The sequence below is a fragment of the Saccopteryx bilineata genome, chromosome 6 (assembly GCF_036850765.1).
Source record: "Saccopteryx bilineata isolate mSacBil1 chromosome 6, mSacBil1_pri_phased_curated, whole genome shotgun sequence".
Lineage (NCBI taxonomy): Eukaryota > Metazoa > Chordata > Mammalia > Chiroptera > Emballonuridae > Saccopteryx > Saccopteryx bilineata.
The window spans coordinates 49,822,754-49,849,909 of record NC_089495.1 but is presented as its reverse complement, the minus strand read 5'-3'; the positions used below and the strand labels follow the sequence as shown (position 1 = coordinate 49,849,909).

Below are 27,156 nucleotides of genomic sequence, written 5' to 3'. Positions count from 1 at the left end.
GATAATTGAGATGAAAGGCCCATTTGTCTTAGTTTTCAAGGTAATTTTGATGAAAGTTTTAGCTAGTTTTCTTATTTGTCATTTTAAAATTATATTTGTAGTTGAACTGATAGTAGGAAAAAATGGCAGAGAAAGAAAATGAAGAAGTTGGGTTACTAAAAATAATGAAAGGTATTTTGCTTGTTTTGTAAAGAGACATTGTCATGCAAGGGAAAAAAATGAGGCTGAGTGGAAAGTCAGGTGGATTGGAACTGACAGAAGACTCACTGGGGTATGTGGTCAGGGAAGGGAGAAGTGAGTTTAGTCTGAGGAGTTGGGTTGTGTCCTTGTTCCTTGTGCTAGAATGTCTTCATCTCACCCATCCCAATGCTGCTCTATATCATTTAGTTATTTTTTAAATATGCATTTGTCTTAAAGTTTACTTACAAGGTATTTAAAAACCTATCTAGAACATGCAGTTGAACTTTATTTTTCATCCATGACAAATCTGAACTCTTTAAATTTATATAAACATAAGTTTATAACTAGTATATATGGAATATAGTTTTAATTTCTTTTCTGGAAAAGACTAAGAAAATTACAGAATGGATTCATAGTAATATGTAAACATCAAAGAGACCTTTGGAAAGAACTATGCATTCTACTGTAGCCATTTTAATTTTAAGTTAATTATCACTGAAACTTGTTTTCCGGGGAATGTTATTTTGGGCTACTGTGTCATTAATTTAAGCCCACTCACTTCTTCCTTTATGCTATCTATATTATTTCTTTTATATTTCTTCTTTTCATATGCAATTTAATCCTTCATTCCCCACAGCTTCTAGCCAAAAGGCTGGAGATTGAAGTCACTTTGTTTCCCGTCCTAAGTACTTTCTCAGATACCTGATTTGCTTCAGGACCACAGTGCTGAATGAACGCCACTGTGAAGTCCTTAAACCATCTGAGCCACCTGGTATTCTTAAGACTTGTGGTGACCTTAGACACAGCCAGGGTCAGATTAAATCTATGGAACACAGTTGCCAGGCTCTCTCTAATCTCATTCCCTCTTAAAGGACAGCTTGATTGTCAGCTGTTTAACCAGCCTGCCAAAAATAGCTTATTGCTTTTATCATTAGAGCACCCTGAGAATTGACTGTTTCCCTCATGATACATTTTGTGTCTCTTCGCAGTGATGTTCTCAAGTCTTCTTTTGGATATTTTCCTAAAACATTTAAGAATTTGCAAAACACCTTACTATATGCTCTTTCATTGTGTTAATTTACTATTGATGGATTTGCTCTCATTATGCAAATGCTTCTTTAATAACTCATTATGTGACATTGTTTTAAGACATCTCTTTTTTTCTTCTTTATTCTGTTTTCAGACTCCTGGTTTTAAATTAAGAGCTTCCTATTACCTCAGATAATTTCATTTTGTGACATTCAGTGCTCAAGAATTGGCAGTTGCATTTTTTTCATCTCTGTAATCTCTGTAAAATCTAAAATATGTATGTTGTGATCACTATCTTTTTCAGTACACATGATTAACAGGTAGTAAGGTGCTTGTTTTAATTTTTCTTAATAAGAAGTTTAACCAATTTTTAACATAAAGTTCCCTTGTTTCAGAAGAGTGAACAGAATAACACAGTATTTGCAATATAATTCCCAGATAAATTTAGCATTTAAATAATCATACTATTAACAAATACCCTGAGCCAATTACAGTAATTAATTCAGCCAGTGTTATTGACTTTCTGCCATGAATACAAATCTAATAATTCTTCATATCAGCCTTGTTCATTATTCTACCATAATTAAATAATATGTTTACTTAAAATTTTTAATATCAGTGAAAAATCATACCCAGTTTTCCTTCATGATATACCATAAGTATTGGTGCTTGTTTTGAACTTAAATGAATATTTTATTTCTGATATTTTTTAGAAAACCACATTTTTATTATGAAATATTTAATATTTAATATAATATGCTATACTTTAGATAAGGATAATTACTAAGGATATTAAAATTATTTGTGCATATTTGGCTTTCACACCACTGACTATAGGATCGAAGTCTGAGATTCATGAAGCCACAGCTTGTCCCAGATGTCTCTTGCTCACATGACTTCTTCTCTCCCCATATGTATCAAGTGACTTCCCTTTTTTTGGTTTTTATGTTAAATAAGATACTAAAAAGAAAATAAAATTCTTATTACCAAAAAGAAAATGCACAGATGGTGGTATTCAGTGTTTTGGGAGAATGTTAGAAAAACCTGTTGATGAAACTTCACCTTTCAGCATTAAAACCAATAATAATTCTCCTAACATTCCATATGTGTTAAGTAATTTTATTTCAATCTGGCAATAATGTGTTGTTGTTTTTTTAAGAGAAAGAGGTTTTTTTTTTCTTTTTTTAAAGGACATTTGTGTAAAACATAAGTCATGTGTTATCTGCTGTCATAGAAACCCAAATCTTTACTCATGTTTTCTGGAAAGCTGCCAACTTGAATTGTGCTTATTTAGTTATTGGTGGATTATTTGAGTTAGGCTAGTTTTTTTCTCTGTGTGTATCACTCATTCTTTTTTTTTTAATTTTTTTTATTTTTTATTTATTCATTTTTAGAGAGGAGAGAGAGAGGTAGAGAGAAGGGGGGAGGAGCTGGAAGCATCAACTCCCATATGTGCCTTGACCAGGCAAGCCCAGGGTTTCGAACCGGCGACCTCAGCATTTCCAGGTCGATGCTTTATCCACTGCGCCACCACAGGTCAGGCGTATCACTCATTCTTGCACATAAATGTTTCTGAATATATAACTCTAAACTTTCCTGGTCCTGCCCAGGTGGCTCAGTAGATAAAGCATCGTCCCAGCGCACCAAGGTCATGGGTTCAATTGTGGTGGGTTTGATCCCCCTGTCGGCATGAATGAAAAGGAATCAATGAATTCATAACTAGGCGGAACAATGAGTTGATGCTTCTCTTTCTCTCTTTCCCTTACCCTCTTCTTTTCTTTCCTCCCTCCCTCTCTCAAATCAATGGGAATTTTTTTTTAGTATCCTACTGATTAAAAGAGGAGGAGGCCGATGGATTATATCAGTATAGTATTTTACTAGGTGGGATCTCACACTCTGTCTTTGGTGGTCTCACAGAAAGGAATGAGGACTAAATTTTTTTCCTGATCTGGGGGGTGTGAGAAATACTGTTCAGCTCACCAGGAGCAATAAATAGTTTGTCCAGGAAGCTGTCACTCTTCAAACTGCCTTTCCTTTCTGGAAAGGGGAAAGGGCATTTAGTTTTCCTTAGAGACTACTTTGAGATTATTCACATGTATCATTGATAACATGTTTTTATATTGTACTGTTTTTTATTTTGTATTTCTCCCTTGGCAATTCTGATTTTTAATACCAACATTTAATATTTAAAATACTATCTGTTTTCATGAAAGTTTGCAGAATTATCATTGGAAAGCTTGGCTGTCGGTGCCATGTGAAATATTTCATTTTAAGCAAGAAATTAAAAAATGCTACTATACATCTCTTACTCTCACCATGATGTTCAACTGTTCCTCTCATTGTTTTCGGTAAGACACCTTCAAAAATTGAGGTACTCAACATTTCAATGTCACTAATCTTGTTACACATTAATACTTTTTTTCTTTGAGAAACTATTTCTTACTTATTGAACTTTATGTAAGTTCTTTTTGTGGTTCTTCAGTGAGACTTTGGGCCATCCATATCTCTGCACTTCTTCATTTTCTACCGTTTTATGAATCATGGTTGTGAGTCATTACCACTGGGTTGTACCCTGATTCTCAAAAGCTGAAGCCTGAGCTGATTCTGCCATGATTAAAATAGAAAGAGCCTACGTTTGCCGATTTTCTCTTTTTACAATTTGCACATTTCTCATCATTTGGTTCTCTTACAAGCTGTTTGGGAGCAAATTAACAAAGAGGCCAATATTTCTCAGACTTCAGACTTCTCCCTTTCAACATAGCCCTTTTCATTCTGCTCATTTCCTGTGCTTATTACCTGTTTTGTACAACATTTCACACTTTTATTTTCTTGTGATCAAACTTAGTGTGAAAAAAAATCCCTCTTACCAAAAGATTAGGAACATAGATTAACACCAGATTATTTTGGATTTTGAATGTGGTCTGACTGACTTTGTATTTTTTTCTGTAGGCAGTGGAGACCTTTAAAGCTTTATAAACAAAAAACTTCATTGTGGTGCAAGAAATGGAGTCCTATTTGGGTTTGTAAGTCAGAGAAAAGGGGAAGGGAAAGATGAGCAATCTTGGAGTCAGGATGGTTCATTTGTGAGCTGTGATTTGCCTTTTCAGCCCTCTGCAATAGATTGAAAGACAAAAACCCCAATAAACAAATAAACATTGTCCTGTGGTATCTGTAAAAGAAAGAATATTGAACAGAACCTTATGTTGATTGGCATTTCAAGTCATGGTATAGCATTAAAGGAAAAGTTGATGGACTAGCATAATCTACTGTGGAAATCTAAACTACTTTGGAGTAAGTCTTGGAGCTCTGACCTGCTTTCCCGGGTGAATGAGAATAGGCTGTTTGGTCCTCTCTGCCTTCCCGTGCTTTCTATGTCTTCTCTTCATGATTCCTTTTCTTTTGTTACTTATTCTTTCTTTGCTTAAAATTATTCTCCGGATTCACCAAGGGGGGGTGGTATACAGTGTAGCAGGTCAGATAACGCACCTGATGCCCAAGGTTTTCGGCTGAATTTTAGAGACAGACTATTTTCTAGCAGGTCATCGAAAATGAGGACAGAAGCTGCAGAAGGAAGTCAAGGCTGTTTAGAATTGTGAGGTTGGTTGGGTTTGTGAAAGGACCAAGAATAAAGTTGAAGATGACATTAGAAGTCATTCATATTTTGAGGTCGTTTTCACCTTATCACTAAAATAGTATTTATAATGTCAATACTGAATCGAATGCTTATCAGTTCATTATATCCCTTCCTCATATTGAATCATTCAGATGTTCTGTCTACCCCCGTCTTCTCTTCTTCTTTATGCTCCCTTCCCCTGTCCTGACCCCAGGTAGCCTAAAGCTACTGAGAGAAACCTTCTTTCCTCTGCCTTGTGGAAGCAATTGCAACTCAGTCCAGGGCTGACAAGAAACATTGTATTAGGGGTTACAAAGGAAGGGAGTAACTAGTAGACTTGGATTTTTAAATGTTCAATGCAGAATAAATGAAGTTATGCCAGAGTCTTGATAAAACTGTCACAGAAGTGCCTTATAAAATATAACTATAAACACTTATTACTGCAACTTACCTTGCCTGTAGGCAAAAACCTAGCCTCCTTTTTAATCATATCAAAATTTGGCCTTCTCGTATACCCCTCTCACCCCTGTGTTCCAAATAATTTAGTGACACTGAATGTTTTACTGTCCCAGAACATCCTGTCCTATATCAGGATTATGTACCTTGTTGCAATCGTGTTCTTTAACAAGCACACAGCACTTACTACATACCAAGCACTTGTAGTAGATTATATTACACTGGGGAACAGTTTTTTTGTTTTGTTTTGTTTTGTTTTTTTTCATTTTCTGTTGCATGAGGTTTTAGAACTGTTTCTGTATATTTCTGCATCGCTGATTCCAAATCTGAAATCCGTTTTTTGGTGCATGCTCTAGTTTTTATGCAATTTTAATTTATTTTTGTTACAGTTAATGGCTTGCATTGGTTTTTAAATTGGAGTTAAAAGGCAACGACTCTTGGATTGAACATGACCACAAGGCAATTAATGTTTTACAAACGTCAGTTTTATGTAATTGTAGTTGTTTTTAAATGTAAAAAATTATTATCTGATAAAACACCTTCTTATTGTTTTAAGATTGAATCATGGCTTCTCTGAGTAGGCATAAATGTAATAGTCCTGATACCTTCTGTTATATATGTGGCTGTTATATACTTCAATGTCAGAGGCACAATATTTCATCATTTGTGACACATGCATATATTGCCTATTTTCAAGTTCCCCTTTACGATCAAGACAAGAATTAGGCTCCTCATATTGTGTGTCATAATCGTGAGGAAATGCTTCGTGACTGGACAAAAGGAAAACACAAAGGAATGCCTTTTGGTATTCCCATGGTTTGGTGTGAACCTAAGGACCACAGCAGTGACTGTTATTTCTGTCTGATCCATACAAAGGGCATCGGCAAAAAAAACCCGACATATGATCATATATCCTAATATTCCTTCAGCAATACGACCTATCCCACACTCTGAGACACTCCCGGTTCCAGTTTTCAATGGTTTTATTTCTTCTAAGGACGAAGAAAGTGAACATGGTGATCAAGTGTATTTTCATAAGATGCATGAGGAAATGGTTGTAGAATCTGAAGGGTCTTCTTCTGATGCCAAGCAGTCATTAACCCGTCAGCAGTTTAGCCAACCCAAATTGAATGACTTAGTAAGAATGACATAAAAATTGTCCTTGATTTTCTGAATTATGAAGAGCATAACTGGATCATATGTATGGATCTTAAAAATGGTAAATTTCCTGCTAGGACCACAGAGAGGTTTCACAAAGTATCCTTGCTTTCTGTGTTTGTGGGACATCCAAGCTCAGGAGAAACACTGGACACAGAAAGAATGGCAGAACCGTGAAGCTCTGGAAGTAGGGATGCAAAATACTGTGAATGAACTTGTAGTTAATTGAGACAGGACAATTTTCCCCCACTTCACATCAAACTTGACTTAATGAAGCAATTTGTTCAGGCTTTGAATAGAGAAAGTGAATGCTTTCAACATATTATTTCTGCTTTTCCTGCCTTGTCTTTTGAGAAGATAAAAGTGGGTGTATTCAATGGACCTCAAATTCAAACCCTCATATGTGACGAAGAATTTGCCAAGAAGATGAATAAGGAGGAGAAAGCAGCATGGCAGTCTTTTATGGCAGTGACAAAGAACTTCCTTGGCAACAAAAAAGCAGAAAACTATGAACTTCTGGTTCAAAGGATGCTATTGGCTTTCTGCGACATTGGTTGTAACATGAGCGTTAAGATTCACTTCCTGAACAGTCACTTTGATAAGTTTCCCGAAAATCTTGGAGCTGTTAGTGATGAGCAGACTACTGCTGGAGCATCAAACGAGTTTGTCCTCAACAAGTACACAAACGCAAGAGCTACAAAAACAAATTTTTGCTTGAATAGAATTTAAATAAGTTTTGCACAAATTTTATGATTAAAATGTTTTAATATGTTCTATTTCGAAATTGTAGACAAATTCTGATGCAGTCATATCTTTTAGTGTATTAGTGTATTTACTGCATTATATAAATTATTATATTTTTACAAAGATGATGCCCAAGAAGGGCATTTGACTTCATTATGTTAAACTAAATGTTGAAAATTTTATAATAAGATGAAAACCTAAAATCTTGAATTGCAAAAAAAACTGTAGCTTACAGAAAAAACTAATGTCAGATTTGAGATCACCACACTCGAATTAGGTAAGAACAAGTGTTTTTGTGGATGTAACAAAAATTTTATTTGTTTAAATGTTTTTGTTCAGAATATTAATGTTCCTCTCTACTGGGCCCTTCCCTACAGGTCCTCTATATGCCCCATTAACATCAGGTTTTAATTTGTGACTTGAATTAGCCACTAAAATCTGAGCAGAAATGAGTGCTTTACAAGCAGAAGTTTGAAGAGCCATTGCCTGGTTCCACCATTATTCTGTTCCCTTTGCCACAAGGAGAGCATGTGCCAGATAGAAATCCAGATCCCAGAGTGAGGAAGGCACATGGAGCAGAGCTCTGATTAATACATAAGATGAGCAAGAAATACATCTCTGTTATAAGCTACTGAAATTTGGGGATAATTTGTTAGCACAGTATAACCTTGAGAAAGCAGACTGATATTACTCTTTTTTGAGCACTTTACAAATATTATCTTAGTCCTCATAAAAACCTGATTGCACAGGCACTGTTATCCCCATTTTATAGATGAAGGAGCTGGGGCGCAGAGAACTAATTTGCCAAGAATATAAGCTGATAAGTAGTAGAGACAGGATTCAAATGCAGATTCTCTAGCTCTAGTGTATATGCTCTTAAGAGATAGCTTTGCATAACCACATGCAGTTTCTTTGAATATATTCCTTCTTTCACCATTGGATCCCTTCTAAGATCCATTCTTTTCCTAGAAAAATTGTATTCATTTAAGTCCTGGCTCTGAAGTTTTTTCCATGTCATTCCTGTCTTCCAGTTTAGGAATTATACATTATTCTTTTTGTGTGTGTGTGTGTGACAGAGACAGAGATAGAGGGACAGATAGGGACAACAGACAGGAAGGGAAAGAGATGAGAAGCATCAATTCTTCATTGTGGTTCCTTGGTCTTTTTAGTTCATTGATTGCTTTCTCATATGTGCCTTGACTGGGGAGATACAGCAGAGCCAGCGACCCCCTGCTCAAGCTGGTGAGCCCGTGCTCAAGCTGGTAAGCCTGCACTGAAGCTGGATGAGCCCGTGCTCAAGCTGGAGACGTCAGAGTTTCAAAAGTCCTTACTATCAAAATATTGTCTGTGCTATGAAACACTGTGATACTTTGTGATTGTCAGGATGCTTTAACGTGTACTGCCTCACTAGGTTCTTGATACGATCTCTGTAGTGGTGGAGAACCCGGACTTCCCATTTTAAAGATGAGAAAGCTGAGGTTCAGGTTGCACAACTGATGGGTGATAGAGCCAGGACCAAAAGCCAGGTGTTCTCATCATGGTCCAGTGCCTTCCACTGCAATTTTCAAGGCTCTCATCAATGTCTATTTTCAACCACAAGACACTTATGGACAAAGCCATTCTTTGATCTTCTCTTGACTGTAACAGTAAGATGAGGCCCTGTTGATCAGCAGTGGAGACACGATTCTGGAGGGTGATCTTGTATTTGAAGAAGTTTTCAAAGCACGCAGAGGTGCTGAAAGACATACCAATGACAACTTTCTGCAACCTTCACTATGAATTTTATGGGTCAACCAATATCCAAGAAATCTTTATCCCATTGGCAGCCTCCACTTCTTCCTGATATGAAAAATCCAGCCCATAGCTACTTACTCTTCTAAGATCATCAGAAAATTTAACTAGTCCTCCATCTGATGAATTAAAGATGCTGCTCAAATCTTACCTTCAACAAAATTGTTACCTGTGTTTCTGGCATTGTCATGTTATACAGGAAAATGAAGTAAATAACTGGCTTTGAGAAAGTTTAACTGATAATTTCAAATATATTTAGCTAGTTCAGTAGTGCTACTGGTCAAAGGATAAGAACAAGGAGATAAGGAAGAGGTTGTCAAAAAAACAGCCATACTTTCTAGTTTTAGATGATTACTGGTAGATTATCATGTCAGTTGCAGCACAGAGCATTTTTCCACAGGGTCTTCACATTGCGTATAAAGATATAGAAAGTCTTGAATCAGTTTTGATGATCTCTTTAAACTGATTTTTTTTTTAATGAAGTGTCCAATCCTCTTTGGGGCTGATTGTGGTGGTATTTTTTTCTATCTTGATAATAACTTCTAGAAAAGGACTGGTAAAATTAATGCATGTTAGTTTGAATATACTCATTATTTAAAAATAACAGCTTAGTTTAGCAAAAAATCTTTTCAATTTATGTTAGCTGGGAACATTTTCAAAGTATCAGAAGTTTTTTGTTGCTAAAGATTGTTAGTCTGCTATAATCTTACCTCTTTTATAAAATTTAAATTATATATCTAGAAGTGCCCAGCTCTTTCTAGATCTTCCCATTCATGTTTTTTATGAAAACATTTTTTCTGTTTATGAGAGTATTTACATACAATAAAATTTACTAATTTTGGGGGGGGTGGGTGACAGAGACAGAGAGAGGGACAGATAGGGATAGACAGACAGGAAAGGAGAGAGATGAGAAGCATCAATTCTTTGTCTTAGCACCTTAGTTGTTCATTGATTGCTTTCTCATATGTGCCTTGACCAGGCGGCCTACAGCAGAGTGAGTGACCCCTTGCTCAAGCCAGTGACCTTATGCTCAAGCTGGTGAGCCTGCACTCAAGCCGGATGAGCCCTCGCTCAAGCTAGTGACCTCAGGGTTTCAAACGTGGGTCCTCCGTATCCCCAGTTCAACTCTCTTATCTACTGCACCACTGCCTGGTCAGGCAAAAATTCACCAATTTTTAAGTTTACAATTTGATATATAACCACCACCACAGTCAGGATAGAAAACTGTCCCTTAACCCTGAACACTTTTTTTCCCCAATCCTTTTGCTCTCTTTCCTCTCATTCAACTGCTATTTCCCCACATAACCCCTGATCTTCTTTATGTCATTATAATTTTGCCTTTTCTAGAATTTCATATAGTTGGACTCATACAGTATAAAGTCTTTGTGTTTTACTTCTTTTACTTAACATGATGTCTTTGAGGTCAATCTATGTTTTCTTAATACTTTACTCTTAGTTATTGAAAGTATTAGTTTATAGTGTAGTTACACCAAAATTTATCCATTCACTAGTTGATGAATATTTGAGTCACTTCGAAGTTTGAGTTATTATGAATAAGGCTGCTATGACACTGTACACATGTTTGTGTGGACATATACTGTAACTTTTCCTGGGTAAATACCAAAGAGTAGAATTGCTGGGTCATATGATAAATACAGGGGTAGTCAACCTTTTTATACCTACCACCCATTTTGTATCTCTGTTAGTAGTAAAATTTTCTGACCACCCACTGGTTCCATAGTAACAGTGATTTATAAAGTAGGGAAGTAACTTTACTTTATAAAATTTATAAAGCAGAGTTATAGCAAGTTAAAGCATATAATAATAATTACTTACCAAGTACTTTATGTCGGATTTTCGCTAAGTTTGGCAGAATAAACCTTTATAAAACAACTTACTATAGTTAAATCTTTTTATTTATACTTTGGTTGCTCCACTGCCACCCACCATGAAAGCTGGAACGCCCACTAGTGGGCGGTAGGAGCCAGGTTGACTACTACTGTGATAAATGTATGTTTAGCAGTATAAGGTACGACCGTATTATTTTACGAAGTGGTTGTACCATTTTGCATTTCCACCATCAATGCATGAAGTTTCAATTGCTCCACAACCTTGCCAACACTTGGCATTGCCAGTTGTTTTAACTTGAGTTGGCGTGTAATGGTATCTTGTGATTTTAATTTGCCTTTCTCTCATGACTAGTGATATTGAGTGTGTTTTCATGTGCCTACTAACCATTTGTATATCTTCTTTTGTGAGGTGCCTGTTCAGATCTCCCCACTTTTTCATTGGGTTTTATATGTCTTCTAATTGGGTTCAAAGAACTCCTTACATTCTGGATATATGAGCCCTTTGTTAGGTATATACTTAAACATTTTATCCCCATGTGCAGCTTGCCTGTTTGTTTCCTCAACTGTCTTTCAGTGAGCAAAGGTTTAAATTTTGATTAATTCAGGGTTTCAGTTTTTAAAATAGTTTGTGCTTTTGATGTCTTAAGAAATCTTTGCTAATCCAGTGTCACAGAGATTTTTATCTTATAGTTTCTTCTAAAATTTTATAGTTTTTGCTATTACATTTAGGGCTAAGATCCAATTTGAGTGTACTTGTTCCTCTTTTTCAAAACTGATTTACTATTTTAGGAATATTGACTTTCCGTAAACATTTTTAAAATCAGCTTGTCATTTCTTCAGAAAAGAAAACAAAAGAGTTAAAATTTTGCTTGCAGTTGTACTGAAACTATAGATCAGTTGGGAAGAATTGCCATTGTGACAATTTTAAAATATGCCCACAATTATTTTAAATTTAAGAGATGGAGCTTAATTCTCATTTGCAGTCTTTCATTAAATTACTCCAAAGTCCTGACCTGTGGTGGTGCAGTGGATAAAAGCATTGACCTGGAACGCTGAGGTTGCCAGTTCAAATGTAATCCAAAGTGCTTGTGGGGTTTTTGAGACTATTTTAAGTTGAGTTGTTTTTATAGTTTTTTGTTCCCATTGTTTGTTCCTAGCATATAGCAATGCAGTTGACTTCTTTCTGTATATTGTTGTTGTTGTTTTTTTTCACATAAATGAATAATCATTTATTTATTTTTTGCATTTATAATAATTTTATTTTTTTAATGGGGCAACATCAATAAATCAGGATACATATATTCAAAGATAACATGTCCAGGTTATCTTGTCGTTCAATTATGTTGCATACCCATCACCCAAAGTCAGATTGTCCTCTGTCACCTTCTATCTAGTTTTCTTTGTGCCCCTCCCCCTCCCCCTTTCCCTCTCCCTCTCCCCCTTCCCCCGATAACCACCACACTCTTATCAATGTGTCTTAGTCTCACTTTTAAGTCCCACCTACGTATGGAATAATGCAGTTCCTGGTTTTTTCTGATTTACTTATTTCACTTCATATAATGTTATCAAGATCCCACCATTTTGCTGTAAATGATCCGATGTTATCATTTCTTATGGCTGAGTAGTATTCCATAGTGTATATGTGCCACATCTTCTTTATCCAGTCATCTATTGATGGGCTTTTTGGTTGTTTCCATGTCCTGGCCACTGTGAACAATGCTGCAATGAACATGGGGCTGCATGTGTCTTTACGTATCAATGTTTCTGAGGTTTTGGGGTATATACCCAGTAGAGGGATTGCTGGGTCATAAGGTAGTTCTATTTTCAGTTTTTTGAGGAACCACCATACTTTCTTCCATAATGGTTGTACTACTTTACATTCCCACCAACAGTGTATGAGGGTTCCTTTTTCTCCACAGCCTCTCCAACATTTGCTATTACCTGTCTTGTTAATAATAGCTAATCTAACAGGTGTGAGGTGGTATCTCATTGCAGTTTTGATTTGCATTTCTCTAATAACTAAAGAAGATGAGCATCTTTTCATATATCTGTTGGCCATTTGTATTTCTTCCTGGGAGAAGTGTCTATTCATGTCCTCTTCTCATTTTTTTATTGCATTGTTTGTGTGTTTGTTGTTGAGTTTTATGAGTTCTTTGTATATTTTGGATATTAGGCCCTTATCTGAGTTGTTGTTTGAAAATATCATTTCCCATTCAGTTGGCTGTCTGTTTATTTTGTTATCAGTTTCTCTTGCTGAGCAAAAACTTCTTAGTCTGATGTAGTCCCATTCATTAATTTTTGCCTTCACTTCTCTTGCCGGTGGAGTCAAATTCATAAAATGCTCTTTAAAACCCAGGTCCATGAGTTTAGTACCTATGTCTTCTTCTATGTACTTAATTGTTTCAGGTCTTATGTTTAGATCTTTGATCCATTTTGAGTTAATTTTAGTACAGGGGGACAGACTGTAGTCCAGTTTCATTCTTTTGCATGTGGCTTTCCAGTTTTCCCAGCACCATTTATTGAAGAGGCTTTCTTTTCTCCATTGTGTGTTGTTGGCCCCTTTATCAAAAATTATTTGACTATATATATGTGGTTTTATTTCTGGGTTTTCTGTTCTGTTCCATTGGTCTGAGTGTCTATTTTTCTGCCAATACCATGCTGTTTTGATGGTCGTGGCCCTATAATAGAGTTTGAAGTCAGGTATTGTAATGCCCCCAGCTTCATTCTTTTTCTTTAGGATTGCTTTGGCTATTCAGGTTTTTTATACTTCCATATAAATCTGATGATTTTTTGCTCCATTTCTTTAAAAAAAAAGTCATTGGAATTTTGATGGGAATTGCATTAAATTTGTATATTGCTTTGGGTAATATAGCCATCTTGATTATATTTATTCTTCCTAACCAAGAACAAGGAATATTCTTCCATCTCATTATATCTTTTTCAATTTCCCTTAACAATGGTTTATAGTTTTCATTATATAAGTCTTTTACATTCTGTTATGTTTATTCCTAGGTATTTTATTTTTTTTGTTGCAATCGTGAAGGAGAATATTCTTTTGAGTTCGTTCTCAAATGTTTCATTGTTGGCATATAGAAAGGCTATTGACTTCTGTATGTTAATTTTGTATCCTGTGACCTTACTGTATTGGCTTATTGTTTCTAGTAGTCTTTTTGTGGATTCTTTGGGGTTTTCGATGTATAGGATCATATCATCTGCAAAAAGTGATACCTTTATTTCTTTTTTTCTGATATGGATGCCTTTTATTTCTTTGTCTTCTCTGATTGCTCTGGCTAGAACCTTTAGTACCACATTAAATAAGAGTGGAGAGAGTGGACAACCCTGTCTTGTTCCTGATTTAAGGGGGAAAGCCTTCAGTTTTGTGCCATTTAATATGATGTTACCTGATGGTTTATCATATATGGCCTTTATCATGTTGAGATATTTTCCTTCTGTACCCATTTTGTTGAGAGTCTTAAACATAAAATTGTGTTGTATCTGATCAAAAACCTTTTCTGCGTCTATTGATAAGATCATGTGGTTGTTGTTCTTTGTCTTGTTGATATGGTGTATTACATTAACCGTTTTATGTATATTGAACCATCCTTGAGATTCTGGGACGAATCCCACTTGATCATGATGTATTAGTTTTTTAATATGTTGTTGTATTCGATTTGCTAGTATTTTGTTTAGTATTTCAGCATCTGTATTCATTAGAGATATTGGCCTGTAGTTTTCTTTTTTTGTGCCATCCTTGCCTGGTTTTGGTATGAGGGTTATGTTGGCCTCATAAAATGTGTTTGGAAGTATTGCTTCTTCTTCAATTTTTTGGAAGACTTTGACTAGAATAGAAACCAAGTCTTCTTTGAATGTTTGATAAAATTCGCTGGTATAGCCGTCTGGGCCTGGACTTTTATTTTTGGGGACGTTTTTAATGGGTTTTTCTATGTCTTCTCTACTAATAGGTCTGTTTAGGCTCTCTGCTTCTTCTTGACTCAGTCTAGGAAGGTTGTATTGTTCTAGGAATTTATCCATTTCTTCTAGGTTGTTGAATTTAGTGGCATAAAGTTTTTCATAGTATGCTACAATAATTCTTTGTATATCTACGGTGTCCGTGGTGATTTCTCCTCTTTCATTTTGGATTTTGTTTATATGAGTTCATTCTCTTTTTTCCTTGGTAAGTCTTGCCAAGGGTTTGTCAATTTTGTTGATCTTTTCAAGAACCAGCTCCTTGTTCTATTAATTTTTTCTATAGTTTTTCTGTTCTCTATTTCATTTATTTCTGCTCTGATTTTTATTATCTCCTTTCTTCGGCTGGTTTTGGGTTATCTTTGTTCTTCTTTTTCTAGTTCCTTAAGGTGTGAAGTTAAGTGGTTCAGTTGTGCTCTCTTTTGTTTGTTCATATATGCCTGAAGTGATGTGAACTTCCCTCTTATCACTGCTTTTGCTGCATCCCATAGATTGATATGTCATATTGTCATTTTCATTTGTCTGTATATATCTTTAGATCTCTGCACTCATTTCTTCTTTGACCCATTCATTTTTTAAAAGTATGTTGTTTAGTTTCCACATTTTTGTGGCATTTTTTTCGTCTTTCTTGCAGTTGAATTCTAGTTTCAAGGCCTTATGATCAGAAAATATGCTTGGTACAACTTCGATTTTTCTGAATTTGCTGATGTTGTTTTTGTGGCCCAACATATGGTCAATTCTTGAGAATGATCCATGTACACTGGAGAAAAATGTATACTCAGTCACTTTGGGATGAAACGTCCTGTAGATGTCTATCATATCCAGGTACTCTAGTGTTTTGTTTAAGGCCACTATATCTTTGTTGATTCTCTGTTTGGATGACCGATCTAGAGCCGTCAGCAGTGTATTGAGGTCTCCAAGTATGATTGTATTTTTGTCAGTTTTTGTTTTAAGGTCAATAAGTAACTGTCTTATATATTTTGGTGCTCCTTGGTTTGGTGCATCTATATTAAGAATTGTTATGTCTTCTTGATTCAGTGTCCCCTTAGCCATTATGAAATGGCCATTTTTGTCTCTGAGTACTTTTGCTGTCTTGTAATCAGCATTATCAGATATGAGTATTGCTATGCCTGCTTTTTTTTGGATGTTATTTGCTTGGAGTATTGTTTTCCAGCCTTTCACTTTGAATTTGTTTTTATCCTTGTTACTAAGATGAGTTTCTTGTAGGCAGCATACAGTTGGATTTTCTTTTTTAATCCATTCTGCTACTCTGTGCCTTTTTATTGGTGAGTTTAATCTGTTTACATTTAGTGTAATTATTGACACTTGTGAGTTTTCTATTGCCATTTTATAGATTGCTTTCTGTTAGTTTTGTGTCTTGTTTGATCCTTCTCTTTCATTTTTTTATATTTTGTTTTTATTTGGTTGTATTCCATACATCTTTCCTCTGTTGCTATCTTTTTTATATCATGTGCTTTTGTTGTGGTTTTTTCAATGGTGGTTACCTTTAAGTAATGAAAAGGGTTCCTACCCTGTTCATTGTAGTGCACTATTTTGTGAGTACTTTTGCACTCCATCGTCCTTTGCTACTGTTAATCTCCATCCTCTCCCCCCCCCTTTCTTTTTGTTGTTGTTACAGTTTAAATTTGGTTTTATTGTGTTCTTCTTGGAACTTTTACTTGTGTCTTTGTTTTTTTTTGTTTTTTATATCTGACTGGAGAACCCCCTTTAGTAATTCCTGGAGTGGGGGTTTTCTGATGATAAATTCCCTCATCTTTTCTGTATCTGAATGTTTTTATTTCTCCTTCATATTTGAAGGATAGCTTTGATGGGTATAGTATTCGTGGCTGAAAGTTCCTCTCTTTCAGGACTTTAAATATTGGGGTCCACTTTCTTCTAGCTTGTAGAGTTTCTGTTGAGAAATCTGATGATAATCTAATGGGCCTTCCTTTATATGTTGTATTCTTCTTTTCCCTGGCTGCCTTGAGAATTTTTTCTTTGCCGTTGGTTTGTGCCAATTTCATTATGATGTGCCTTGGAGTAGGTTTATTGGGGTTAAGAAAACTCGGAGTTCTGTTTGCTTCTTGAATTTGAGGCTTTTCACAGGCTTAGGAAGTTCTCATGTATTATTTGTTTGAGTATGTTCTCCATTCCATTTTCTCTCTCTTCTCCCTCTGATATACCTATTATTCTTATGTTATTCTTTTTGATGGAGTCAGTCAATTCCTGTAGGGCTATCTCATTTTTTTAAATTTTTGAGTCTCTCTCTTCTTCTCTCTGTTGTGCCTCAAGTTGCTTGTCTTCTATTTCACTAATCCTCTCTTCTATCTGGCCTGTTCTATTAGCTAAGCTTGTTACCTCGTTTTTCAGCTTGTGAATTGAGTTTTTCATCTCTGTTTGATTTGTTTTTATAGTTTCAATTTACTTGGAAATATATTTTTTGTGTTCATTGAGTTGTTTTCTGAGCTCCCTAAATTGCCTTTCTGTGTTTTCTTGTATATCTCTGAGTATTTTTAGGATTTCTATTTTAAATTCTCTGTTGTTTAACTCCAAGGTTTCCAAAATATTAAATTTTTTTCTCCGTAGATTTTTCCTCATCTATCTGTGTTACCTCTCTTGCTTTTCTATCCATGATATTCGATTTTCTCTTCCTTAATGGCATCTGAGGGTGGTTTTGTTGATAGTATTAATGAAATTTAATAAAGAATAAAAAGTTAAAAAAAATAAAAATAGAAAATCGAAAGTTGTTTTTTTAATTAATAATTAAAGAAAAGTAAAATAAAATAAAATTTTAAAAAAAAGGAAATTATTCCCCCCCTCCTTTTTTTCCTCTCCTCTCCTCTCCCCTCTTTCTTGAGAAAATCTTGTGGTGAATTGTGAATTATATTGTACTAAATAGAACAAACAATGCCTGTAATGGAGTGCCTGAATTGGGGAGAAGTAATAAAGGGGAAAAAAAGGGGTATGGACCCACAAAAAGCAAATAAGAAAAAAATTTCTGTCAAGAATAAAATGATTTGCTTTTAGGTGTTGGTTGACTAAGAGTTATGATGAGAGGAATAAGAGGGAAACAGGAAAATGGGGGGACAAATTAAAAAATTACTATTGTATTTAGTGGAACAAGAACTAGATAAAAGGGAGAGCCAGGGATGGGAGCACTGCTAGTGAGTTAAAAAGGTGAAGTAAAAAACCCCCAAAATGCCACAAACATAAGTTTGAGTCCCAGATAAGATAATTTGTTCGTTTTTGAGGTTTGACTGAGAGGAGATGTAAAGGAAAAAGGAAAAAACTAATATAGAAGGAGAAAAGAAAGAGAGAGAGAAAAAAAAGAGGGAACCACTAAAAGATGAAAAAAGAAAAAAGAGGAGAGAGAGTTAAGGGTTTTGGAGTGCAACCCTCATAGAGAGAAAGGAAGAGGAAAGAAAAGATAATGGGAGATGTAACACTTATGGGTAGTGTAGTTCAAGGAGAGGAGAGAGTAAGACCAGCAGAGAGTTGAACGACCAAATTGGAGGAGGAAACAAAAAAAAAAATCAAGAATGAAGATAGGAGAAACAAACGAACAAATATAATAAAATGGGATAGGTTATAAAGTCTGCGGATTATTCTTGATTTTGAGAGGTTATCTTCTTGCTTTTTCTTTTCTCTCCCTCTTTTGGTTGGTGACTCTGTACCCCGTGTTCTGCCCCTTTGGCACGCTCAGGTAGAGGTTTGCAGTTGGTAAGTCTCTATGGCGATGTCATGTATTGTCCTTCAGTCTCGTTGGCAGTCGAGGCTCATTAGCATTTATAGGCTCCGACAGTGAGAGAGTCCGTGTTCCTGGAGCCTTTCTCCTAGTCTTTCCTTCCTCAATTAGTAGCCTGATAATCCAGCTATGGGGTTGCTGCTACCTCTGCCTGGATAGTAAGAGGCTCAAAGAGCTGGCAACTCCCCACTCTATTCCCACTCAGCACAGGGCTCTGGGTAAGGCTCAGTCAGTCAGAGCTGCTAGCATAATCAGGCGGGACTTCCACCCACTCAAAGACCTCTGACTCTTCCACTCTGTCCGGTAACACGGGCAGGCGCCCACTCTTGTGGCGCTTGGAGGAAACTCTCGCTCACTATCTGTGCACACACCAGGATATCAGGCCGGCTGCCTCACCCTCTGAGTGAAACCCCCGCCTGCACGGAAAAGTTGCAGCATTGGAATTGGCTGTCGCTCCCTCCCCGTGTGCAGCTTTTTCAGGGTGCTGGGGCGGCCCGGAGATTCCGCTTTCGGCCCACACAAAGGCCTCTGACTCTGCCTCTCTGTGGGGTAACACGAGCACCCACTGCTGAGGCACTCGGAGGAATCTCTCGCCCACTATCTGCGCGCACCGACCAGGAGATCGGGGAAAATGGCTGCCCCACTTGTCTTTCTTTGTCTGGGTTTGGCACGAGTGCTAGTTTGTATTGACTGGGTTGCCACAGGCATAGTTTTTCCTTGGCTTGGATCTCCGTGCCACAGCCTGTTTCGGCCGTTTGTGCCTCGGCCTGGATCTATTCACCCCCTTTGCCCGCTTAGTTTCTGTATTCTCAGTTCCCAGTGAAAGCCGCCCTGTTTTGGTTAGTGAGGAAGGCAGAGCATTTCTTACTCCCTATTTCCTTCGGGGTTTGATTATATATTTGGCCAATTTTTCGCTCGACCATACCTTCAGGTGTATTGTGAAACATCTGGAGGCTCCAAGGATAGGTTTTTCTTTTTCTGGTTGAAGATCTTGTTGAGTTTTGGGGGAGATTTATCGGTATCGCTTCCTACCGCGCCATTACTCTGACGTCATCTCCTGTATATTGTTGTTTTTATCCTTTCCCACCTCCAGATTTCTGTATATTGTTAAATAGTTGCAATTTGCTAAATTTATTATTTCTGGTAGCTTTTCTGTGAATTCCTTAAGCTTTTTCTACATACATGATTATGTCATCAGGAAATATTTTGTTTACATGTTTACGCCTTCCTTTCTAATCGATACCTTTTATAAATATTTTTCTTACCTTACCACACTAGGCAAGACCTCTGGTACAGTATTAAATAAACATGGTGAATGGACATCCTTGCCTTGTTGCTATCTCAGAAAGCATTATCTTTCTCCACTGAATCGATATCTATAAATGCTTGAGTTGTTTTAGATCCTCACATTCATTTTTAGTTTATTATTTTAGTCTAATGTAAGAAACAAGCTGCAACATAAGCCTATTTCTCCTTAATTTTTAGTTTGTTGAGTAAGCTTATGAAAGTGGATGTAATTGTTAAGGGAGATGGTCTTTTTGTTAAAAGATATGTTAAAAAATATTTACATTTAAGCACTTGATTAAGGCTTTATCCATGCGGTAGAGAATAGTTATCTCCCATTGTGTTTTTTCTTAGAAATAGAACCTTCAACTTTTCCCCAGTTTTCTTAGTATCTGGGTGTAGTCATCACACTAAATCATGGCATCTTGGCCAGTGAGGTGTAAACTTACATATTGGTGGGACTTCTGAAGGCTCCTTAAAGTAGCCTTTTATATATTTATCTTTCCTTATTTCCTTCTCCCTACTGCATGAAATGCAGTTAAGATGGTGGACGCTTTTTTTAACATGATGGAGTAACTTCTTTGGATTTAAGCCACTGTTATTTGTAGTTTTCTGCCTTATGTAGTTTACCAAATCCTCCTGATGCACAATTCTTCAAAAAGAAAAGCTCAGGCCAGCTTTCTTTGACAATTTGTTAGAAACAAATAGTCTTCAATTAGTCCAATTAATTCTGTCCCTATTCCAACTGAGCTTCCCAAGAACCAGAATGATATCTAGTGTTTTAATTGGATACTTAAAAATGATACTAAGAGATGAGAGTTATAGGATGTTCATCTGAGTCACTTTTGAACTTGACAAAGAACAAGATAGCAAAACTCTTTCAGTAAGTGCTAAAACCATATGATTCTGTCTGCCATGAAAGGAATCATTTCATAATCACAAATGGCAGACAAAACTGCAGGCATTCCTACTTTGCATACATATTCTTTGGGTAATAAAATAAGTAATTCCCAAAGTCCCTTCCTTCTTTCTATAGATTCCCAATGAAGAAACATGAACAGGAAAATGTAAGGTCCTTAAGAGCAGAGATTGTCTTTGTTTTGCTCTTGCTGTATCCCAGTGTTGAGAACACAACCCGGCACATAACAGATTTTCAGAATATGTGTTGAATGAACAAATGAGGGCTCAGTGGGTCTGGGTTCCTCAGGACTTAAGTGCAAATGAAGTCTGTATAAAAGGGTCAAGTTGTAAGGGAATATTTATTCCCTGGGCTCATCCCTGTTTTGCAAAAGCAATACTTTGCCCCTTGTGAAAGTAGCCCCTTGTGTTTGTCTTAATATGCCATTAGATGATAGGTTTCTTGAATGTTGAAACAGTGAATCACAAGGACCCTGTCAGTGCAGTTTGCTATGTGGGCTTTTTTGTTCCAGCCACAGTTGGCTGGAGAAAGAAATCAGCAAACACCTGGAGTCATTGCCAGGTCATGGTTTCTTACCTTTGCATGCTGTGGTTTCATGCTTCTAATAAACAAGATGAGAGCAGTGAAGTTTGCTCTTTATAATCCAGAGTTCTTCACATGTTTTCTACCCAGGAAATTAAATTCTTTATTTGCCTGATGAGGATTATTTCATGATTCCCTTTCTAAAAGGACTAGTAATTTGAAAAATTGGAATAAGTGTGTAATCAATGTCCATCTTTATTAAAGGCCTAAAAGAAAACAATTTCTTGTTTTTTTACATCCTCAGTGAGATTTATGAGGTAATAGCTTCTACTGGTGGCTTATGGGGAGCTCTAGCTCTAATACAGAGCTGCAACCTGGCATTTTGGTCTAGGCTTTCAACTGTACATGGCCCAGAACTCTTGCTGGTTCTGGTTGCTTGACCTCTGGCTCCATTTTCCTAGAGGGGATTCCTGATCTCCGCTGCTGGATGTTCTGACTGCAGGGTGTGCTGGCCTTCCCAGATAACCCACTTGTTCCTTTTCACTGCCTCGTCATTGTGAACCTGACTGCAGGCCTGGCCAAGACCATTGCTACCACTGCTTCCCTTGTCATTGGGCCTCTCAGCTTGACCTTGGGCTTCCTGGCACTGAACGCCTGCCGACCCCCTTCTTTAGAGCTTCTTTTGGCGTGACATGCAAATCTGAGCAGGTGGTCTATATTCAAAGCCTCTTTTTTTTCACAAACTTTGGGTTTCAAGAAAACTCTCATTCAGAACTTCCACTATGAGAGGGTTTATGAGAAATTAGTTAAAACTAATGTGTAACTAACTGTAAGGTAGTATATTTTTTCTAAGCTTTGGTAGTATTGAGGTATAACAGGAACACTTATTTTTATCCCATCTTCTCATAGAAGAGGGTGGTGTGATTATCAGATATTAATAGAAAGCTAAACTCTTTAATCTCTTTATATTTTAATCCTTTGTGAATACCTAAAACATTTTACAACAGCAGTGTATTTATTTGACAACTTGAAGTCATGCTGGGGTACCAGAGGCATGGACAGCTGAGCTCTATCTTTTTGTCATACGGGAAAATATGAAATTAGGATCAAAAAAGTGTGTCTACTGGCAATGGGAAAATATGAATTTAGGATCAGAAAAGCATCTACCAGAAACTTTCTCATTTTCTTTAAAAAAAATCTAAGATAACATTGATCTTTGTGGAGCATTTACTCATTTACCTTTTCTCCCAGCAAATACTTGCAGGGTAGTTAATATGTGCCAGGTGCTCTTCTAGGTACAGAGGCCGAACATTGATCAAAACCAACCAAAATTCTTCCCCTTCCAGAATGTACATTCAAATAGGAGGCATCATTTAGGATAGAAATTTACACAAATGAGCACAAAAGCCCTCTTTTATCCTTGCCAGAGTTTGCAGTAGTGTTATTTGTTTATTCCTGGATAGGATACTCTAATTCTATATAGGATATCTGACTAAAATTGATCTGCCTGTTGTAAGTAAATACATGACGGTGGGAGCAGAGGTAGACATGGAAAGTGACACTCTTAAACATTCATCAGTTTATTGATGGAATCTATAACTTTTTCCCACCACCCCCCAATAAAAACCTCTACTAAATTGTGATCTCTTTAAGTACGTGCAATAATTATGTCTTTTTATTAGTTTTTTTCTAATTTCTTTAAAGACATGATTGTAAAAATAGCATTTTATTTACGGATTTAGTAGGTATATATAGGACAGAAAAGTAGCACAGTGGATGAGGGTGATGTTAAATGGAATTATACTCTTGCCAGTGTCCTATATTTTACTTGAAATGATTCAGTATCAACTCTCTAAGCACATTGTGATAAACTAAAGATGCATGTTGTAATCCCTAAAGCAAACACAAGAAAAAAATGCCATGAGATATTGAAACATTTTTTTAACTCTAAAACTTTAAAGTAGGAGAGGAGGAACAAAGCACAAAAATAGATATGACAAATAGAAACCAAATAGCAAAACCAACTATATCAAGGTAAGAAGTACTTTACGTGTAAATAGCTAATAACTTCAATCAAAGGCAGAGATTGTGGCCCTGGCCAGTTGGTACAGGGTAGAGCATCGGCCTGGCGTGCAGGGGTCCTGGGTTCGATTCCCAGCCAGAGCACACAGGAGAAGCGCCCATCTGCTTCTCCACCCCTCCCCCTCTCCTTCCTCTCTGTCTCTCTCCTCCCCTCCCGCAGCGAGGCTCCACTGGAGCAAAGATGGCCCGGGCGCTGGGGATGGCTCCTTGACCTCTGCCCCGGGCGCTAGAGTGGCTCTAGTCATGACAGAGCGACGCCCCGGAGAGGCAGAGCATCGCCCCCTGGTGGGCGTGCCGGATGGATCCCGGTCGGGCGCATGCAGGAGTCTGTCTGACTGTCTCTCCCCGTTTCCAGCTTTGGAAAAATAAAAAAAAAAAAAAAAAAAAAAAAAAAAGGCAGAGATTGTAAGACTGGATTTAAAAGCAAGAAACTGCTATATAGCATCTATAAGACACACTTTAAGCACAGACAGAAAAAGGGTTGAAAATAAAAGCATGAAGAAAGATATCATGGAAACAGCTTAAATGGCCGTATTAATATCAGAGAGTAGATTTCCAAATGAGTATTACTAAAAACAGATTTTGTTATGATAAAAGGGTCAATTATAAATGTACTTATGTTAATAGCTTCCAAATACACGAATAGTTCCCAAATACGTGAAGTTAAACAGACCTAAAGGGAGAAATAGACAAATTCAGTCATACTTAGATACATACTTTGAGACTAAAATGAAATTGTAAAATTTTTACTTAATTAAAATCTCACAGTTCTGATGTACTCATCTTTTTTTATTTTTATTATCTTTATAGCAGCATTTTGCTGCCTAGCGCTAAATCACGTAACTGCTGTTTTGCAGCCCCATTTTCTGCTTTACTGCCTATCCTGATCTTCAGAAAAGGAAATTATTTTTTAGTAGGCAGGGGAGAGAGGAACAGACAGACGGGAAGGGAAAGAGATGAAAAGCATCAACTCACAGCTGCGGCACCTTAGTTGTTAATTGATTGCTTTCTTGAATGTGCCTTGACGGGGGTGGGGTGGGGGGTCCTCCAGCAGAACCAGTGACCCCTTGCTTAAGCCAATGACCTTAGGCTTAAGCCAGTGACCCCACACTCAAGCTGGTGAGCCTGTGTGCAAGCCAGTGACCTTGGGGTTTTGAACCTGGGTCCTCAGCATCCCAGGCCAATGCTCTATTCACTGTGCCACAGCCTAGTCAGGCCAGAAAAGAAATTTCAACTTCCTCACTTCCAACTCATTTTATACTTTTTGCCGTATATACTTCATCTCTTTTATAAAAGGTATATTTATTACAGATAGTCTCACCCTAAACACACTTCCCCTTCTGTCTCCCCCATTATCCTGCTGTAAAAAAACCACTCTCCATTGTTCTGTACTTAATATTTAAGTCCGTGTTCACAAACAGTAAATACAGTGGTGCCTTGAGATACGAGCAGACCAACATACTTTTTAAGATACGAGCTGCGACTCGGTCCATATTTTTGTTCAGGATGTGAGCGAAATTCCGAGATACGAGTCATGATTCGGGAAGCTGCCCCTAGTTGGCATGTTGGCGCACAGGACCAGTATCAGCAGCACAACACCAGCATCTCGTTCTTTCTCGTGTTACCCACAGAATCAAGTCGAATGTCATGCGCTGTACTCGTTCTTGCATCATTTTTGCATTTTTTACTAACTTTTTTTTTTTGTGCTATCATGGGGCTGAAGAAAGTGAGTGTAAAGGACAGTGAAAAGAAGAGAATGATGTCGACAGAAGTAAAGCAAGAAATAATAGAAAAACATGAGCGTGGTATAATAATGATTGAACTGGCAAGGCTGTACGACCACAATACATCTACAATTTATACCATCCTTAAACAAAAGGATGACATCAAAAGCGCAAATCCAGCAAAAGGTACTATAATTCTGTCCCAATTAAGGACAAATATCCATAAAGAAATGGAGAAGCTTCTACTGGTGTGGGTGAAAGAGAAAGAGCTGGCAGGAGATACAGTGACGGAGACTGTAATATTGGAAAAGGCACGTATTATTTACAGTGACTTGAAGAAGAAAGAACCATGGACCTCAAAAGAGGCAGCAGAAGATGCCTTTAAGGCAAGTCACGGCTGGTTTGAAAATTTCAAGAAGAGATCTGGCATCCACTCTGTGGTGAGGCATGGTGAAGCTGCGAGTGCTGATGTTAAGACAGCTGAGGAGTATATTGCATGTTTTACTGCACTTATCGCAAAGGAAGGCTACATCCCCCTACAAGTGTTCAACTGTGACGAAACAGGATTGTTTTGGAAAAAAATGCCCCGGAGGACTTTCATCACCACAGAGGAGAAGAAGTTGCCAGGCCATAAACCCATGAAGGACCATCTGACCCTTGCATTGTGTGCAAATGGTAGCGGTGACTATAAAGTAAAGCCACTGCTAGTGTATTGTTCTGAAAATCCTCGAGCCTTTAAGACTCACAATATTCTTAAAGAAAAGCTGCAGGTTATGTGGCGTGCCAATGCTAGGGCATAGGTTACGCAACAGTTTTTTATTGAATGGGTAAATCTCATCTTTGGTCCTGCAGTGAAGAAATATCTTCAAGAAAATAAACTCCCAATGAAAGCATTACTAATCCTTGAAAATGCTCCAGCCCACCCACCTTGTCTTGAAGATGACATTCTCGATGAGTTCAAATTCGTGAAAGTCCTCTACCTCCCACCCAACACGACTTCCGTCTTGCAACCTATGGATCAGCAGGTCATTTCCAACTTTAAAAAGCTTTACACAAAGCACTTGTTCCACCGCTGCTTTGAGGTGACTGAGAATACAATTCTAACCGTTCAAGAGTTTTGGAAAAATCACTACAACATCGTGATATGTTTACACATTATTGACTTGGCATGGCAAGAGGTTACAAGAAGAACCCTGCACTCGGCATGGAAAAAGTTATGGCCTGATGTTGTTGCAGACAGGGACTTCAAAGGATTCAAACCAGAGACTGAGACTGAGGTAGAAGCGATGGAGGAGATTGTGTCCCTTGGAAAGTCGATGGGTCTGGCGGTAGATGAGGGTGACTTAAACGAGCTCGTCGAGGAACATGAGGAGTAACTCTCAACTGAGGAGTTGAAGGAGCTACACATGATTCAACATATGGAGCTTCTGCAAGAGATTAGTGGTGAGGAGGAGGTAGAGTTGGAGGAAGTGATTTCTACAAGTGAAATAAATTAAAAACATGCTGGCAATGTGGAAGAAGCTTTCAAGTTTCATTGAAAAGAAACACCCAGAAAAAGTTTCAACTGGTCATGCTTCAGCACTTTTTAATGACACTTGTTTGTCACATTTCCGTAACATTTTAAAAGGCAGGCAAAAGCAAACCTTTTTGGATAGATTTTTTAAAAAATTTTTTTAAAGACCTGATTTATTCATTTTAGACAGGAGAGAGAGAGAGAGAGAGAGAGAGAGAGAGAGAGAGAGAGAGAGAGAAGGGAGGAGTGGGAAGCATCAACTCCCATATGTGCCTTGACCAGGCAAGTCCAGGGTTTTGAACCGGCGACCTCAGCATTTCAGGTCGACGCTTTATCCACTGCGCCACCGCAGGTCAGGCTGGATAGATTTTTATTCAAAAGTCCTGCAAGTGAAAGTGCTGAAAGTGCAGCCAAAAAGGCAAAAACAGGTGATGATTAAATGAAAAATATATAATGTTAAGCTTAGATTAAGTTTAAAGTTAAGAAAGTGCATTTTTTTTACAATTAAGTTTTTGTGGTTTCATTTTAAGTAAAGAAAGTGCAGTTTTAGTTTTGTTTGAAGTAAAGAAAATGCAGTTTT

The 27,156-nt window shown here is 37.2% G+C and overlaps 1 protein-coding gene across 2 annotated transcripts in view; it reads left to right on the top strand.

Moving 5' to 3' along the window:
• The window catches only part of UBAC2 (UBA domain containing 2), a 241,561-nt gene that overhangs the window by 148,706 nt on the left and 65,699 nt on the right, over positions 1-27,156 (top strand). The window lies entirely within an intron of this gene.